General features: G+C 42.7%; 1 protein-coding gene across 1 annotated transcript in view; it reads left to right on the top strand.

Moving 5' to 3' along the window:
• The window catches only part of LRP1 (LDL receptor related protein 1), a 2,772,300-nt gene that overhangs the window by 572,123 nt on the left and 2,181,973 nt on the right, over positions 1-18,204 (top strand). The window lies entirely within an intron of this gene.

Below are 18,204 nucleotides of genomic sequence, written 5' to 3'. Positions count from 1 at the left end.
TCAGGTCGTCAGGGGAATAAAACATGCAGCTGACACCTTTTTCTTTAGTCTTTCTTGCCGCACGGTGCCCGAAGCAGAAGCATTTCGCAAGTGCTGGTCGGCCGACTACTGAAATATTCGAGTTTGAGTTTCAGAACCGAAGTCTTCACTAAAGCTAAGTACCCCGTTGGGGAAACTGTTTTCTTGCTTTTTGCCAATGTCAGAAAAAGTTAATAATTGTATTACTTGTGGGAAGCAAATACCTCATAAGGATTTCCATTTATACTGTATTCCTTGCCTATGCCCTGATCACAACATGCCTGGCTGTCGGTTTTGTGCTAGATTTAACCAACGCACTATTAAGCGTCGGTATATTTTTGCATCTAAGTATTTTGGAAACAGATTTAACTACCCAGAAATGTCATCAGATAGCAATCCGACTACCAGAGCACATAAAAAACACAAAGAAAAGGACAGAGAAAGGCAGTCGAGATCCAAAACCGACGACAAAGCTTCTCCTAAGCCAGTCGCCGGTTCGCCGGTACTCAGTGAGGTGCTTTCGCAGCCCCTGTTACCCGCTACCTTCGAGTCGCAGGCCTCTACCGACACCCATGTGGAGTCCGGCATGCCACAAGATACTCAAGGTATTGGACTGACTGATGTATCTCCCTCGGATGGGTCTGGAGCCGCTGAGCAGGCACCGGCTTCTGAGGGTGTATTCAGACCTCAACATTTTTATATCAAACCGACGAAAGCTGCAAAACCAAAGGCAAAGACATCTTCTAAAACTAAAAAATGACGTCTGAGCCACGTGCACAGGCCTCTATGCCTAAAAAACAGCTGATCAAAATTGCTGAAGACCTTATTACCTTGCTCAGGGGTACCCATCCTCCTCCAGATAAGAGGCCTAGGCAAGACACTGACTATGAGTCTTCAGATCTGGTTTCTATTTCTTCTGATTCCTCTTCTGATCAGGAATTATCTTTACCTCCCTATGAGGATTCTGATGCTGAGGAGTCTGTTCCGTCTGCATCTCCTCCTGAGGATTATTCATTTGGAGGAACCTTGCATACTTTGAGGGAGCATTTTCACTGGGAGAGTCCAGACTTCTCAGAATCAAAAAAGAGGCTCAGGGATTTCCTTCTTCTCCCTCAGCACAAGCCTTTAGCCATTCCCCCTGTTTTAGACATTGTGGATGATGTGTTTTCGGAGTCAAGCCTGGCCCCTGACTCCTTACCTCTGACTCCCAGTAAGCCTGACAGGTATTACAGGGTCCCTGACTCTCATAAATTTTTATTTAGAAACCCTGCTGCTGATCCTGAAACTATTTCATAGGGTCCAAAGGGAGTTAAGGCCTCAACAGCAAAAAGTCCTACCCCCTCCGACAGAGATTCAAGGGCACTGGACAGATGGGGAAAAAAGGTTTATACATCTGCAACCTTGGCAATCGGGGCCTTAAACTGTCAATTTCATATGCTTAAGTACCAACAACATGTTATGGGATTGCTGAAACAGAAAATAATGTTGATTTCAGAATGTGCAGAAAATAAGGAATTGCAGGAATTATTGCATGCAGCTGAACAAGTTGGAAAGCATACTTTGCAATGTGGTTTTGATTCTTTAGAGGCCTCCTGCAGGGCCGCAGTTACTGGATCTGTGATTAGGAGGCATGCCTGGTTAAAGCAACAAAATTTGCCTGATCATGTTGAAGCTAAATTGCTAGATGCACCTTTACAGCATGATTCTCTGTTTGGTATTAAGGCAAAAGAGGTTTTAAAGAAAATGGAAGGCAAAGCTAAGTCTATGCAAACTGTTAAAGATTTCTTACAAGTGCAGCCACCTAGATTCAGTAGACACTGGCCTACAAAAAATTGGTCCTTTCCTGTGTCAGACAGATCTCAAAGGGGCAAATCCAGACGCCCTAAGGGTTCCAGGTACCAGGCTCAAGACTCATACAGGTCAAAGCAATGGGGCGCATCCACCTCCAAATCTGGAGAAGATAAAGCGCAAACCTACAGAAAGCAATCCCAATGATTTCCCTGTGCCTACACTAAGCACTTATCTTTTGGCAGCACACATGGGGGAAAATTAGCACTTTTTGCTCAAAATTGGCAGTTAATAACCCAGGACAAGTGGGTACTAAACATCGTATCACAGGGATACAGATTCCATTTCCACACTCTGCCAATGACAAATGGTTGGCCAGATCTGCCAAAAAATCAATGGGCAGAGGCACAGAAACAGGTTATGTCCCTCATGGATATGGGGGCCATTCAGACAGTACCAGAACAGGAAAAAGGACAAGGTTTTTACTCGACTGTTCTTTGTACCCAGAAAGGACAAGGCCTGGCGGCCAATACTGGATTTATCGATTTTGAACACCTACCTGGACATTCTAAAATTCAAAATGCTCACTTTGCAACAGCTTCTTCCCGTGCTGGGCAAGAATGCTTGGCTGGTGACTTTAGACCTAAATGAGGCATACCTACATGTCCCAATAAGACAGTCGTGCAGAAGATACCTCGGATTCAAGGCTGGCTTAATGCATTACCAATTCTCTTCACTGCCCTTTGGCTTATCTACTGCACCCAGGGTCTTTACAAAGTGCCTGGCACCAGTAATTGTATTTTGCAAACAAAGAAGTATTCAAATATATCCTTACTTGGACGACTGTCGCATTCAAGCAGAGAACAAGGACACTCTTCTACGACAACTGGCGTTTGTGGAAAGGCTTCTAACATGCCTAGGGTACACAATAAATGAAAAGAAATCACAACTGGTACCCTCTCAAAAGATAACATTCCTCGGTGCAAGCTTGAATGCAACTGCCCAGATGACTTACCTCACGCCAGACAAACAAAGGCAACTGACTACTTACTTCAGACTGATGACAACAACAACCCAGTCTTCTGCAAGACAAATTCTGCAGGCTCTGGGCTTCATGGCATCCTGCATCCTACTAATTCCATATGCAAGACTGCATATGAGGAAACTTCAGTGGTACCTAAAAAGTTTATGGAGTCAACATTCACACAGTCTGGAAACAGTGATTCCTCTCATCCCCTGCCTGCAACAGGAGTTTCTATGGTGGGCAAAGGCCTGTCACCAAAACATGGGACAGCCCTTCACTCTACCCCCTGCCAGCCAAACCTTAACAACAGATGCATCAGATTATGCCTGGGGGGCCCACATGGCAGGAAGATGCATTCAGGGTATATGGGCACCAAATCAGATGCATCTACATATCAACCAGAAAGAGATGCTAGCTGTTCAAAATGCCCTAACAGCCTTCAAGGACTTACTTCATCCAGGACAACTACTGATAAAGACGGACAATACAACAGTAATATGGTATATAAACAAGCAAGGGGGCACTCACTCGTACCCCCTTTGCAGATTAGCCATGGCACTGTGGGACACAGCTTTGACCTACCAAATAAATCTTCAAGCTCAATTCCTGCCAGAAAAACAAAACACTCTGGCAGATGATTTAAGCAGAAACCTTATGGATCCTCATGAGTGGAAACAAAATCCACAAGTCTTCAGCATGATAGCAGAGAAATGGGGGAGCCCAGATATAGATCTATTTGCCTCTCCTCAAAATTATCAACTGAAAAGATTCTGCACAAGGACTTATCACAGACAAGCATGGAAAGTGGATGCCCTATCCTTCAGTTGGAAAAACCTATCAGTTTACGCCTTTCCTCCTCTGCCTCTTCTACCCAAGGTCCTTCTAAAAGTCAGACAAGAGAAGCCAAAGATGATATTAATTGCCCCGGACTGGCCCCGCCAACACTGGTACCCAATCCTAAGGAACTTGTCTCAATACCCAGCTTGGACCTTGCCTCAAAAACCACAACTACTGTCCCAGCAAAACAAATCAGATCCTGCACAATCAACTACAGACTCTGAACCTGGCAGCATGGCTAATCCTGTAATCATACAGATGACACTTCTCAGTAAAGCTGTCATGGATGTCATTTTGGAAGCCAGAAGGCCTAGTACTAGAAAATCTTATGCTGACAAATGGAAGAGATTCTGTGCTTGGAATCAAGCACAAGCAACTGATACAGCAGAATCGCATATTCCTCAGATATTAGAATACTTAACAGAGATGCTTGACAAAGGCCTTTCTTTCTCATCAGTCAAAATCCTTGCCTCTGCCATTTCGGCTCATTACAATACAGAGCCACCAATCTTTTCTCATCCTTTACTAAAGCAGTATCTTACAGGAGCCAAAAATGTAAGGCCTCCTAGAAGATCACCATTACCTGCATGGGACCTCAATTATGTGTTGGAGAAGCTCACCCTGCCTCCATTTGAACCAGCTGCTACCGCTGATATAAAGTTTTTTTCATGGAAGACAGCTCTGCTACTAGCAATTACTTCAGCAAGAAGAGTTTCAGAGCTATAGGCCCTCATGGCTGTAGAGCCTTTTATCATATTTTACCCAGACAGGGTGTATCTGAGAACAAATCCTACTTTTATGCCTAAGGTCATTTCCAGTGTGGCTCTTAACCAAACAATTCATCTGCCAACTTTTTATCCAAATCCGCAGAACAAAGGGAAGAGAATTCTGCATTGCTTGGACGTACACAGACAGCTAAGATTCTACTTGAGCAGGACTAAAGCTCTAAGAAAAACTGAACAATTACTAGTGCCATATGCTGCAGGATCAGAAGGAAAGGCCATTTCAAAGCAGACAATTTCAAAGTGGATAAGCCATTGCATTCATTTCTGCTACTTACACCTTGGCAAACCTGTGCCCAAGGGCATTAGGTCTCACTCCACCAGGGCTGCAGCTACTTCAGCAGCCTTTCTCAGAGGAGTACCAACCAAGGACATTCTAGAGGCTGCTACTTGGAGTTCTGTTCACACCTTTACAAAGCATTACCATTTGCCTCTTTACTCTAAGTCCAGGGCAGGCTTTGCCACTGCAGTGCTGCAGGGCCTTATAGCCTCACCTAATGCTGTTTAGCTCCAGCCTCCCAACCATAGCTTTGGGATTCTACCCAAATGTAATGACTGCAACAGTGAAACACGAAGAACATAGTACAGTTGTATACACTTACCATAAATGTAGATGTTCGAGTGTATTCACTGTTGCAGTCCAGGTTATCCTCCCAACATCCCCCCTGTCATTCTACAGTTTATCTTTTCTTCTCTATCTTCTACAACCTATGTGGTGTATTCGCTTGTAGATGAAGGTAAAGTTTATATTGATGCGTGTGTATATGTATGTATATATATATATATATATATATATATATATATATCTATTTAGACTATTGCTACCTTTTCGGGGGCACCTGACATCGTGGGCAAAAAAACTAAAGAAAATGCCATCGGCTGCATGTTTTATACCCCTGACGACCTGACGTCATGGAAGAGAAGACCGCAACCGACGCAGGACCCAAGACTTTGGAATTCAGGCCGAATGATGGGCAACCTGCCAGCAGATTACCCAAATGTAATGACTGCAACAGTGAATACACTCGAACATCTACATTTATGGTAAGTGTACACAACTGTACTTTCTGTGCGCAAACTTTTCTGACATCACTTTCATTTCTGAGCAGTTTGTGACCCTATGTTAGGTTTAATTTTGTAGTTTAGCTTTTCCCTAGGTCTTGGGCTAATTTGTTTATTTTTTTTGTCAAAGTTCTTTCAACTTTTTCTGTAAGCAGTTTGAATTATAACTTTATAGCTAACAGTTTGTGATGTTTTAAAATGTTGCCATGATTGATATAAAATTAGCATTGTAAAAAATTGAAGTCAATCCTGTCAGCAATTCCAGATGTTTTTGAACATTGCAGACAGTTGTCATAGGATTTACTCAGGGTTGAAACGATCAGTGAAATGCTGCAGTTTGTACTAATTCAGCTCAGAACAGTTAAGGTACTAGGTAAGAAGTGATTAAGCACAGCCATTAAGTAGTGCCTTACTGCTTTTATACCGTAGACTGTTTTTAAGTTATTTTGTAGCTGATTTTGATATTATATGGTGCTATCCCCATTTATGCTGCTCAGTTCATGTGTGACGTACACATATCCATTGTATAAATGTGAATAAATGATGTTTTTCTCTTCAGGTTAAAAAAAAAAAAAAAGGTTGGCTAATCTGTCTCTTAAATTCCTTGAGGATAGAGGATTTCAGTCTCAGTTTTTTACATTTTTGTCTTTTTTTATAGGTTCTTTTTTGGTCATTATTTCTGGAGTACAGCTATCACTTAATGTTTTATGCCACCTTCTTCTAAATGTTTATGTGCTTGCTTGTTGTCTCTATTTATGTTGCTGTTCCATCCAGTAAAGTGTTATACTTAAATTACTTGTTCAAGAATGTGTTCATACATTAATAAATGTTTGAAATTCAAGTATTCGAATAAAAGCTTACAAGCAAAATATATATTGCTTTGTGAGAGTATTGGTTATGTTATGACTTTTTACTTGTCATTTTTGTAATTTCATCTTTCTTTCCCTTGTGTCATGCTTCAGATGGCAGAAATTTAAATGGTAAGTGGTTTGTTCTGTTATTTGCTGCCTTTGTATAGTCGTTAACCTTTGTACATGTTCATCACACTTGCATACACACACTTAGTGGCTGCGTTAGTTGCAGAAGTATTGAAAGTGCCATAGAAACGTCATTACGTTTTTTTCTAGTTTGGGCTTTCATTAAAAAAAATCTCCCCTTAACATGTAATGATGACCAGAAATGGTTAAATATTTATGTAGTTTTATTTTTGTATCCAGCAAGACTCTTTTTCAGAATTTCAGGCATTCTTGTCCTGTATCCAGACTGCTTACTTATTGTTGTGCGTTCTGTAATGTATGTAGCCTATTGCACATGACTTGGTTGTAGGCAGATGTATCCAGAAGTGATGCTCATGCATGGATAGCTTAGTACTGCATGCACATATTAGGACCATACAGCAAGTGAAGCATACTGTATTCATGTGGGAGCTACTTATAGGGCCATACAAGAGAGATGAATGTTGCTCTGAATCTTACAGCCTTTTAAAACTATAATTTACAATTAGAAAAGACTTCTTAGTGCGTTGCATTTTTCCATTCATATAATTTTGGGAGGTTCTCATAGCATTTAATGCATAAAATTGTAAGAAAGGATAGCGTTTTAGAGATTTGAGTAAAAGGATTTCAGCTGAGGTGACTTGAGAAATAATTTGTTTGAAGAGCAGCTTCCTGCTGTGTTTAATTTATCATGCAGCTAGCTCTGTGAATGAAACCAAGAGACTGAAACAAAACTTCCAAGCAACAGTTGTATATTATTTAGATAGTAACTCTGTTCATTCCCTGCAGACCTTGGCACTGTTAAATATCCGGTGTGGACTACATTAGCAACATGAGTTCTCTGCCAAGCTTAAACATCAACTTTTCTTTCAATTACTTAAACACAGAATCTCAACAAGAATACAAATGCCGAATCCCTTTTTTTGTTCAAAACAAGCTGTTTCGTGATTTGATTATTCATTATATTTTAGTCGAAAAAAGAGAGTTTTTTTTTTGCCGTCCTATTTCACAGTATATTAAATCTTTCCGTTTTGTAGCAGATTTTTCTTATGGTATCGTTGGGAGTTTTTTTTTCATTTGTCTGCTGCATGACGTATTGAAGGCCTTGCTTATGCTGTAGCTTGAATTTACACAGGTAAGTAACAGTGAGCAGTCAGCCATTTTCTGTGGTCCCAGCAAAGCACCAACACAGTAAAAGTGTATTATATTTCATTGCGTAGTTAGTATTAGGGTTTGAAGTTTTTTTTTTTTTTTGTTGCTCCCTCCAGGACCGTAACCAATGACTTCTCTACCATTGGCCCATTTATTCTGGGAGGTTGCATTCCTGGGTAAGTCTTATGGTCCATGTTTTTCTACCCAAGAACTCCAATCAGATCTCCATTCCTTGGCAAATAATCTGGTAGTCGAGAGTAGATCAGGTTGCTAGTTTGGGGGAGGGTGGCCTACCTTCTCTCCCCCTTAACTTCTCCTTCGAGCTCATAATTCCTTTCTTGAGGGGAAGTATGTGTTTGCACTCCATGTTCTTCCCATCTAGTGCGTAACTCACTATGGCAGCGTGGGCTTGGTAAGCTCGTACTACACTGGGTAACTCCTGGTGCTCCCACTGGGTGTCACCCTTATGTTAATCCAGAGCTTCATTCTTCCCCTAAGAGTGGGTCATCTGGTAACTCCAGCTCACTCCCATTGTTCTTGCCCAGGTGCTTAAGCGAGCTTTCAGGGTTTAGTAGTCTCTAAATGGAGACCCATTGTTCCAACTGATATCCCCCTCACAGGATTATTTTTTTTGTTTTGCTTGCTTCTTTTTGGTTTACAACTACAATCTCAGATTTATGGCTACCCAGTACCTACTCCCAATGATCCCAAACTACTTGGCTCCCCAGTGTGCTACACACCAAGAGGATCCCCCATACTGGGGAAACATTTGCACATGGAGGTCTTCACTCCCTACCAAGCTGTGTAAGGGCTGCACTACCAGGAACTGTAGAACTGCTTCACTGTTCCCCTGCCTTTTGCTTGGGAGCAGTACAGCAGTAGATCAAGTCACTTTCTGCATTAGCCTCGGACATTCATCTTCCTTTACTGTCTCTTCCACCACCCTGGTTCCAGGTTAATTCCACATCAGCAGTAAGAAGGAAAGGGGGAAGGTGCAGTATGTTTCGGCAACTGCAAATAATCTTTTCCAGCTAAAGAGGCCAAAGCCAAGCACCCCCCCAAAAGAAAAGTAAAGCTAGACAGTGTCTGTAATATCTTTCACAGGGGTTTGTGCCACAGGAGTGAGTCGGGGTTTGCGTGGGGTGGTAGAAATGAAAGGCTGGAAGGCAGCTTTTCCTTTTGAGCGGTACAGGGGTCTTCCACACTACTTGCTGAGTCCAGTAGATGGAATAAAGGGCATGAAGGCCCATATTGTTGGGAGTGTAACTGGAAGCTGCATGCAGAAGTTGGGTTTGCTTATGGAAACATTGGTAATGCATATTGTGTGTCTCTGCAGGTCATGCATATACAGTGTGTGTGTGTGTGTGTGTGTGTGTGTGTGTGTGTGTGTGTGTGTGTGTGTGTGTGTGTGTGTGTGTGTGTGTGTGTGTGTGTGTGTGTGTTAATGTCATAGATGAATGGCGTTTATCCTCCACAAGACCTGCAGTATTATGGTGCTTTCTTTATTCAGCACTGACAGACACACCTCTACTATTCTGAGGGAGTGAGCATGTGTGTTTGTGTGAGGAGAGATTATTGGGTATGAGTAGATACTCACCAGACAGGCATGCAGAAATGTGGGAGAAAATTATCATAAAAAATGTGCAGATGAGCAAAATAAACCATAAGAAATGTGTACAGTGGATCATTCCCATCTTCACCACCAGACCAAAAATCCCTTCCATTTGGACGCGTCTAATATGGTTAAATTTGGGCCTGTAGTGGTGTGGCTAACCATGTCTGTTGATCTGACCAATTAAAGAAAAGATGCATTGGAAATATATTTCAGCTTGCTTGCTCATGTTTATTAACATTATCCAACTAAGCATTGCCCATTTTCAGTGGAGTCTCATTGAGAAAAACTCCACAATAATAATCATAATAATAATAAAGGCAGTATGCATTATTATACATATAATTCAAAAGATAAAAATACTGCATTATACAATTAAATGAAAAGCAGAGCATCACACTTGGCATTTGTGGAGAAGTAGTGTAAGGTATCGGATGAAACAAATAATGTTATCGGTAATAAAATCCAAGTGTACAGAATTTACAAGTAAGCAGCTTATAGTTGTAAACCATAGTAATCAGAGTGTCTCATTAACATCAGCATGCTGTCAGCTGAGCACTACACTCATAACAGAAGTGGGCCAGTTAAAATAGAAAATACTCTGAACGATAAACAAGGGGGGGGGTACAGGTTGGAGGGCAGGAAACCTTTCAGACACAGTATTGAGGTGACGGAAGGGAAGACAGCAACATCTGAACTTGTCCTGGGTTTGGCAAGGCAGATCGCAGCCCTTTCTAAACTGGAGATGCAGTAAATGTGAGTGGAGGAGGATAGTTCCCAAGGTATCTTATCAGTAAATAAGGATGTTATTACAACTTTTAAATTTGTTCATTATTAGTGGTACAGCTGATTGTTTTCCTTCTTTACATGACTGAAGTATGGAATTCAAACTCTTCCAGAGGAACTTTTGCTTGTTTTGCATGCATTAAAAGAAGACTTGAGCAAAGATAATGCTTTAAAGTGTACTGTAGTCTAGGGAGTTCCTTGAGGAAGGCCTTAATAAGAGTAATTTCAATACAAACATAAATCTGACAGATTAACCCACCCCTTGTAAGGCAGTGATGAGACTCTTACTAGTACTAGAGCCAAATGTTTCCTTGATGATCAGCATATTTGAGTTTCTGTATTAGATTAAGAGGGTGGACAGTTATGTAAATGTCTCCATAGAAAAGCTTCTTAGCTGCAGGTAGCAGCCAGTTTTCAATGAGAATCGGATCATATAAGGCCTTGTAAGGTAGAAACACCTTGGGTTTGGTTGCAATTTTAGGCAGAGTGAGTGACTTGCTCATTGGAATAAGTGTTGTATCTTAGACTTTTGTAGGTGCATTTAGTGTGTCCGTTTGGTCTGCAGTGATACTGAGCTAGTCAGATAGGTACCTGTTGGGGATCTTCCTTTGTGTTTTCATTGTCTTGACATTTATTGAAAAAAGGTTGCACTTTGTGTTTTCTTGCAGTTGTGTCAGTAGGCTTCCAGTTATATGTCCACGTTCCAGAAAAGTAATGCATCCAGGTTAATGCCAGATGCCTCAAAAGTCTTTCACTGCCAGTGTGTGTTCTGCTTGGGACTTTATCAGGATGTGCTTCCTTCTGTTTTCTGTGCTAGTTTTAGCAAGAAAACCCTCAGAAGAAGATAGCAGGTGTTCCAGGCTTGTCTTGATAAGCAAAAGCTTTAGTTCATTGGCCATCATTCCGTCTTATAAGATGACCCCCAGTAGTCATCCTCTTTGGGTGTACCTCCAAAAGGAAACATGTGAAGAAGCTTGGCCCACTATGAGTAGGATAAACAGGAGATTAGGAACATAACTACTGCCCCAGCTAGTCCCGCTAGGGATGGTAGGTGTTGGCATTGCTGAGGAAATTGGAGAGCCCTTAACAGAGACACCTGGTATTACCGAGGCTTCTAGTTCTGTCCCTTTGGAGGCCACTATACTATCAGTAAGAAACATTTCTTCTTGGGCCAAAAGTGTTTTAATAGTGGTTAAGTCAGACTCCGGTTCCCAGGCATCCACCTCCTATCTCTCATTTCATGGTCGCATCAGAGAGGAGACCACCCCCTCCCCCTCTCCCCATGCTGGTGAGAAAATGACTTCCAAAATCACAACATTGAGCTTTGAAATGGTAAGATGCAAGCCCAAGTGCTTGATTCAGCACCTTTTGCTTTGTGGGGGACAGAAGAGTCCGAGATATAGACATCTGCCGCCTTAAATTCCTTGGCGCTATCTGGTAGCATGAACTTGTCAGAGATTTGGGATGCATGGCTAGGCTTAAAAAGGCCATTGTGGTCATTAGCCTAGTAAACACATATGAACCTATGATAGTCAGATGAGTGGAGTCCTTATACCATTACTTACTCAGGCTGTCTCTTAATACTCTCAAAAAGTACTAGGACTGCCATCTCTTCCAAAACCTGTAGGCCATTCCAGCTTAGTTCAACTCTGGGGTCACTACTCCTTAGAAGAGGAAGAGGTAGTTTATACCCAAGACCCAGGTTCTGAAAGGGGAAGAATATTTCTTTTGCAGTTTTCCAGAAGGGTCTTTAATGAGGATCCACTTCAGGTAAGAGGCAAAAAGGTTTTTGGGTGCTCAGAGGAAAAACACACTGACCTTTTGTGAATGCCCCAAAGTCACTAGCTTGTCCCTCTGTGGTTTAAAAGCACTCTGAGATATAGCATCCCTGACACCCTTTGCTCACTGAAAGCCTGACCAGTTTAACAGGGTTCTGGATCCCTTTTAAGTGCCTCTAAGAATCCAATGGAAGGTTCAGCAGTGGTCTTTGATACTGTGAAAGGGTTCTAAGTTGGTTCCAGACCAAAATACTCTTCCCAGTGATCAGGGGAAAGTACAGTTGTGTAAAATCTTACAATAACAGCAGATGTCCTTCTCTTCACTGTTGCAGTATCCTTGAAAGAAAGGATGTCCTCTCTCGGGCAGTCCGTCGCTTGGCCTGTATGGAAAAGCTTGAAAAAGATCTTGTTTGCACTGTATATCCTATTTATGCTCCTCGCAGAAAACATAGGGCATAAAAGGGATGTACAGATGCAACTACCCAGAACAGAATGTCCCCCGAATAGAACAATTCCTCATAGGATAAAGGATTCCATGCACATCCAGAAGGCAAAATAAAAAAGAGAGGGTTGGAAGGAGGGGGTGAATACTGCAACAGTGAAGAGAAGGACATTTACTGTTATGGTATGATTTTACACAACTGTACTATGTCCTTTAATATCACTGTTGTAGTATTCTTCAAAGAAGGGAGAGTAAAAAAGCTCAAACAGAATGGGAGATGGAAGGCTGAGAATAGCCCTCAACAAATACACTTAAAATGGTTTCAGCAAAACCTACTCTGACCCTAGAAATCATATACAACTTATGCTTAGTAAAGATATGCACTGAAGACCAAGTAGTAGCTTCAAGGATGGAATTGGTGTCAAGCCCCATGAAAAAGGCACCAGAAGAGGGAACTGCCCTAGTAGAATGAGCTGTAACAGAAGCAGACCAAGACTTGCCATGAAAATAGTAACAAAAAGAAATTGCCTTGGATATCCAGGAGGAGATGGTTTGCTTAGAAACAGCCAGGCCCAAAGACCTGGCATGAACGGAAACTGATCAGACTTGAGATTAGTCCTTGTTTTATCTGAATAGTACCTGAGCGGTTTGTGCAAATTCAAGGTAATCAAGACCCTCTCAGTAGCAGACTGAGGAAAAAGGAGAAAAGAAGGGAGTTGTCCTGACTGATTTAAGGACAACTCCTTTACCACTTTGGGCCTAAAAGAGCAACTAACACGAAGGGACATCTTGTCCCTGAGAAAAACTATGACAGGAGGAATGGCCATAAGAGTCTGGAGCTCAGAAACCCTCTGAGCAGAAGTAAGATCCAGCAACAAAACAGTCTTCCAAGTACAGTGTTGCAAAGAAGCAGGAACTGCAGGCTGAAGAGGAGCCAGAGTCAAGTGTTCAAAACATAATTAAGGTCCCAAGGAGGAGGAATGGGTTTTCTTGGAGGCCTGATATGCAGGATGCCTTTAAGAAATTGTTTGACCTCAATATGAGAAGTCAAAGGAGGAATCAAGGTCAGACAAACAGAAATGGCTGACAAATGGGCTTTCACAGAAGAATAGGGCAGGCCAGACTGGAGCAAGTCACACAATTAAGAGAGGACCAGAGGGGCCCCCACTGTAGAAGAGTCCTGGTTAGGAGCTTGGCACCAGGCCAAAAATCTGTTCCCATTTGGGCATATAAGGTTTGCTGGTTGAGGGTTTTCTTCCCTCTTGTAAACCCTGACCATGTCCTCAGAAAAAATGGTTTTGATCCCTTCCTGGCACTTATCAGCCACAGCGTCAGTTGCAGAGTGAACAAGTGGAGACTGATGAAAGACCCCTTTTCCTGTGTGAGGAGATCCAACAAGTGAGGTAACTTGTGATGATTGCCCCTGGCCAGATGCATCAAGAAGGGAAAACTGTGCTGTGACGGCCAAAAGGGAGTCACTAGCAAGATTTTTTGGCAAGTCAAGCTGAATCTTCTGCAGGATTCTTGGAAGTAGAGGAAGAGGAGGGAAAGCATAAAGAAACCTCCTCTTCCATGGAAAGGGTAAGGTGTCCGTTTTCCAGGCCAGATGGCATGGCACTCTGGAACAGAAGAGGGAGCTGCATTTTCAGAGGGGAGGCAAAAAGATGTACCTCAGGAATACCCCACCAATGGACAATGTCCAGAAGCATGTCTCTGTGAAGCATCCATTCGTCAGCCTATGTTTTGGACCTGCTTTGAGAGTCTGCCACAAGATTGTGCTCTGAAGGAACGTACACTGCCTGAAGATTTAACTGATAACTGAGAGCCACTTCCCAAGCCTGAAGCACCATCCTGCAGAGAAGGTAAGATTTCCGAGAGATCCAAAATAGGCCTCCATATGCCCTCCTTTTGAGGAACCAGGATTCTAGAATAAAAAACCCCGCCCCACTTGAGGGGGCAGGACATATGGTCCCTTGGTTCAGCAGGGACCCTAGAACCTCCGGGAAATGAGGAAGTTGCTGTAGAGGAGGTTGAGGAGTCCCAGAAAAAGGAGGGAGAGATTTACATACCATGACGTAACCCTGATGGATAATGGAAAGAACCCAATAGTCTGAAGTGATGAGATGCCAGTTTGGAAGGCAAAGGAACCCTGGTCTACAGGCAGAGGGGGCATATTGTCAGAGGAGCAGGCTTTTCAAACAAGGGAGGCTTCTGGGTCACAGAAATGTGAGAAGCCTTAACAGAGGGGGGGGGGAGCTGCTTTCTATCCCTCCTGCCCTTAGAGCCCTGGCGGGGTTGCCTGAGAACAAAAGCAGGGGATAGGAGAAATAAAAATATGCTTAAGGTCTTGTAAGGCTTTACTTTTCTCTTAAAGAGACTTAAACAAGTCAGCAGCAGCAGTCCCAATAAAAGATGAGTGTTATTCAAAGAAGCATCCAAAAAGTAGCCTTTGTTGTCCTCAGGAAGAGACTGGAGACAAAACCAAAAATAACGCTGCATAACTGACCCAAAAGCCGCGGTCCTAGAAGAAGCATCAGCAGCATCATAGCTGCACTTAGTGACGAGCCACTTAAGAAGCAAAATCTAAAAAAGATAAGGCAGAGGATTTGCCATCAGAATCAGGGAGGGCAGAGATAACCTGACAAGCCTCAGCTACCAAGGCCAGAGCATACCTGGTCATGTGGGTCTGGTAATTAATAGCCCTAAAGGCTGAAGTAGAAGCCATGTAAACTTTCTTGCCTATCGTCTCCTTTGCCCTGCTATCCTTATCAGAAGGAAGAAGTTTAGAAGGTTTGTCAGAAGAAACTGACACCACAGCAGGATCAGCAAAAGGACATTTAAATAAAAACAGATGATCAGTCTCAGGAACCTTATAGAGTCTATCAGTTTTCTTAGGAGGAGGAGGCTGAGAATCAGAAGACTTGGAGGCAGCAATGAACGTGTCTAACAAGGTGGCCAATATGAGAGGACTTGCCGAAGATTTAAGAGTATCTACGTGGAGCAACTAATATCTTCTCTGAATATCTGACACTTGAGGGGAAGGGGAATCCCACTTAAAGAATTATGTCGTCCTAGCAATTGTAGTGTCAAAAGACAGTTCCTCAAAAGGAGACGTGGGGGTCAACAGATTCCTCTGCATCAGAACCATAAGCCAAAGGTGAAGGCATTTGTGAAGAACAGGATAAAGACCCCTCACCAGACAGAGAATCTGCATCTGAGGAATCTTGTTCCCTAAAACTTTTAGAAGGGGTAGAGGTCCAAGTAGGAGTGGGTACTGAAACCCCTTGAAGATGCTCTAGTGCCATTAAGGCAGAGAATAAAAACCCTGAGTAAACTCATGCCTTTCCCTTTGAGGATCCATAGGACTTGTAAAACGTGCTTCAGCTTTTGATGTTTCTTAGAAGGAACATCACCCCTAACAAATACTGGCAGTTCCAACCCTTGGCAAGACTTGAGAAAAGAACCTGGAACTTCCTCCTTGACCAATATCTGCTGAATCCTTGTAGGACCCTCCGAGATAATCAACAGCAGTTCCCTCTTGACATTTGCAACAAATGCTTGCAAAGCCTCAGAGGATGTGTGAAAAGACAGATCCATGCTGGCCTCTGTCAGTGTCATGGCACAGGAATCCAGTGTAAACACTGAACGACCTATAGAGCCATTACCTGCTTCTAGAGGGATGTTTAGCTGTCCAGCCTTCACCAAAGAATCTGGCCAAGACTTCTTGGCCTTCTTAGCAAGCGGGAGTATCTCTGGGTTAAAGGATTCCGCCATGGTACTTGGGCTAACTGTCTAAGCTGTTGGTTTTCAAGATAAATGGCCAGGGAAGACAAGCTACTTCAGTGGGTCTTGGACACAAATGCCTTACAGATACTACAAGAGGTGTGGTTGTGTGAAGCACCCAAACAAAAAAGGCACTGACTTACTAATGTTACTGAACCTGTATTATTCCATTATATTTCTGGAAAGTTTTAAGTCCCTAGTCACACTTTATGGCTAGTGTTACCTTTTGTTTAGTGTTCATGTGTTTTTTTTTTCCCTGCTTGGTGAGATGAGCTTTCAGCTCCTAACACCCTGAGTTGCATAAAATAAGTATTGAGAGTGGCTGACTGGATATGGGGTTTAGTGTGAAGAGCAGGAAAGAGCTAGACTATCCAAATTTCAATGGGAGAGAATATGTTTTCAAGTATATTTCTTTAGAAAATATTACTGTCAGGGAGGAACTCTTATTGTTTAATAGGAAAATGTATGTCCTTGGGAGGTAGTTTGGAAAAGCACCAGGAAAACAAATACTAAATTATCTGATTCCATGTTCACAGAAAAAGAAACAAAACTGAAGCCATCTTACCTTGTTTTGCAGTCCCTGTAGCTCCATGGATGATTTTTGCTGTTTCACTTCTGGTAAACTGAGTGAAACTTGTAGTTGTTTTTTTCAGTAAAGCATACAGAAAAGCTGGAAAAAGCTTATGTAAATGAAATTGTCTGTAAAACCTTATTTGGTCATTTCCGGCAAATATTGCAACATGTACTTGACTCTCTGTTGCAGCTTAATGGAGCCCTGACTGTGATCCAGGTGACCGGAGTTCAGTTGGTGACTCTGGTATGACAAAATGCATGCAGAGAGGAAGAGGATTCAAGTGTGGCCTGTTCACATCTCCTGTGTGACAGGATAGGTTGAGGATGCTTGGCAGATGGAAACTGGCAAACCCACTACCTTTCCTTGAAGACAGGAGGGACAGTGCTGCTTGCTGGCAGTGCTGTTTGCGGAAATGGGGAGAGACGTCTAGCACGGATAAACCATTGCATGTTCCCTTCGCTTGTGGGAGCAGCGTGCACACATACGAGTTGGTTTTAAGACAAAGGCAGAAAGCTGAACCACCACTGATGGCTATGGCCTCTCCTTGTTGACTCTTGCCATGGTGATGGGGGAATGAATGGGCCAATTGGCTGGGAAGGGGGTGAAGAAAAGAAGGCAGTGCAGGCAAAAACTGTAAACGTAAAATGAAGCGAGTATTTATATTTAAAAAAAAATGCAGACATCTTTGTAGCTGAGATCCAGAAGACATTGAGCATCGTTTTTGTGGATTTACTTGTTGGTTTCGTTTTTTCACTTTGTTGGTATCATGTCTGGTGCACCATCGAGTCCAGTTACGCCAAACATTTTTGGTACACTTAGTACCGAGAGTCCTCAGGACCAGCTCAGTATGAAAGCGCTAATGGTAGCGCTTTCTCAACGGCTTGATTTTATGAACTCACGACTTGATAATATAGAAAGAGGAAACGCTACTAATGGGTGCGGAGGTGTTCTCACATCAGCGGTACCTAACAACGAGATGGCAGGAACCACCGATTCGGTGGTTCCAGCTGGTCAACAACCTGCATCTGGTCGTCCCCACATGGGGGAAAACACTCCGGGCAGCTTGATTTTAAACAACATTGTACCCCCGCCTTCTGTTACAGTTAATGGCAGTAATCACAGGAACTTTGCTTCAAGGCAAGCGTTTTCTACCGCTACCTACCAACAGACTGGGAGTCACGATTCACTTATGGATGTGCCCTCGTTGTCCGAATGGGCGAAGAACTTAGCCCCTTTATCGTTTGGGGATTCCACTGGAGTGGGGCCATCGGTGACTGACTCATACAGCCCAGGTAACTCCTTTGACTATATAGCGGAAAAGCTAAAAGTACTGGATGTCAAATTATTAAAAATTAAAAAACTGCAATTGGAAGTATCATATTTCAAGCAGTGCCTGTCAGAGGCGGTGATTCCTAAGGGTCTGCGTAGTTCTTTCTCCCCCACAGGCCTCTTTTCGGACGCTTCCTTTGTGACTGAATTGGAGACCCTTTTCAATAGACAAGGGACAGAATTATTAGAATTAATGATTAAAAACTACTCCAAGCATATTACATTATTACTGGAGGAAACAT

The sequence above is a fragment of the Protopterus annectens genome, chromosome 9.part0 (assembly GCF_019279795.1).
Source record: "Protopterus annectens isolate FY-2018-M chromosome 9.part0, PAN1.0, whole genome shotgun sequence".
Classification (NCBI taxonomy): Eukaryota; Metazoa; Chordata; order Ceratodontiformes; family Protopteridae; genus Protopterus; species Protopterus annectens.
The sequence above is the reverse complement of the archived record's forward strand: the minus strand, read 5'-3'. Positions and strand labels throughout refer to the sequence as shown.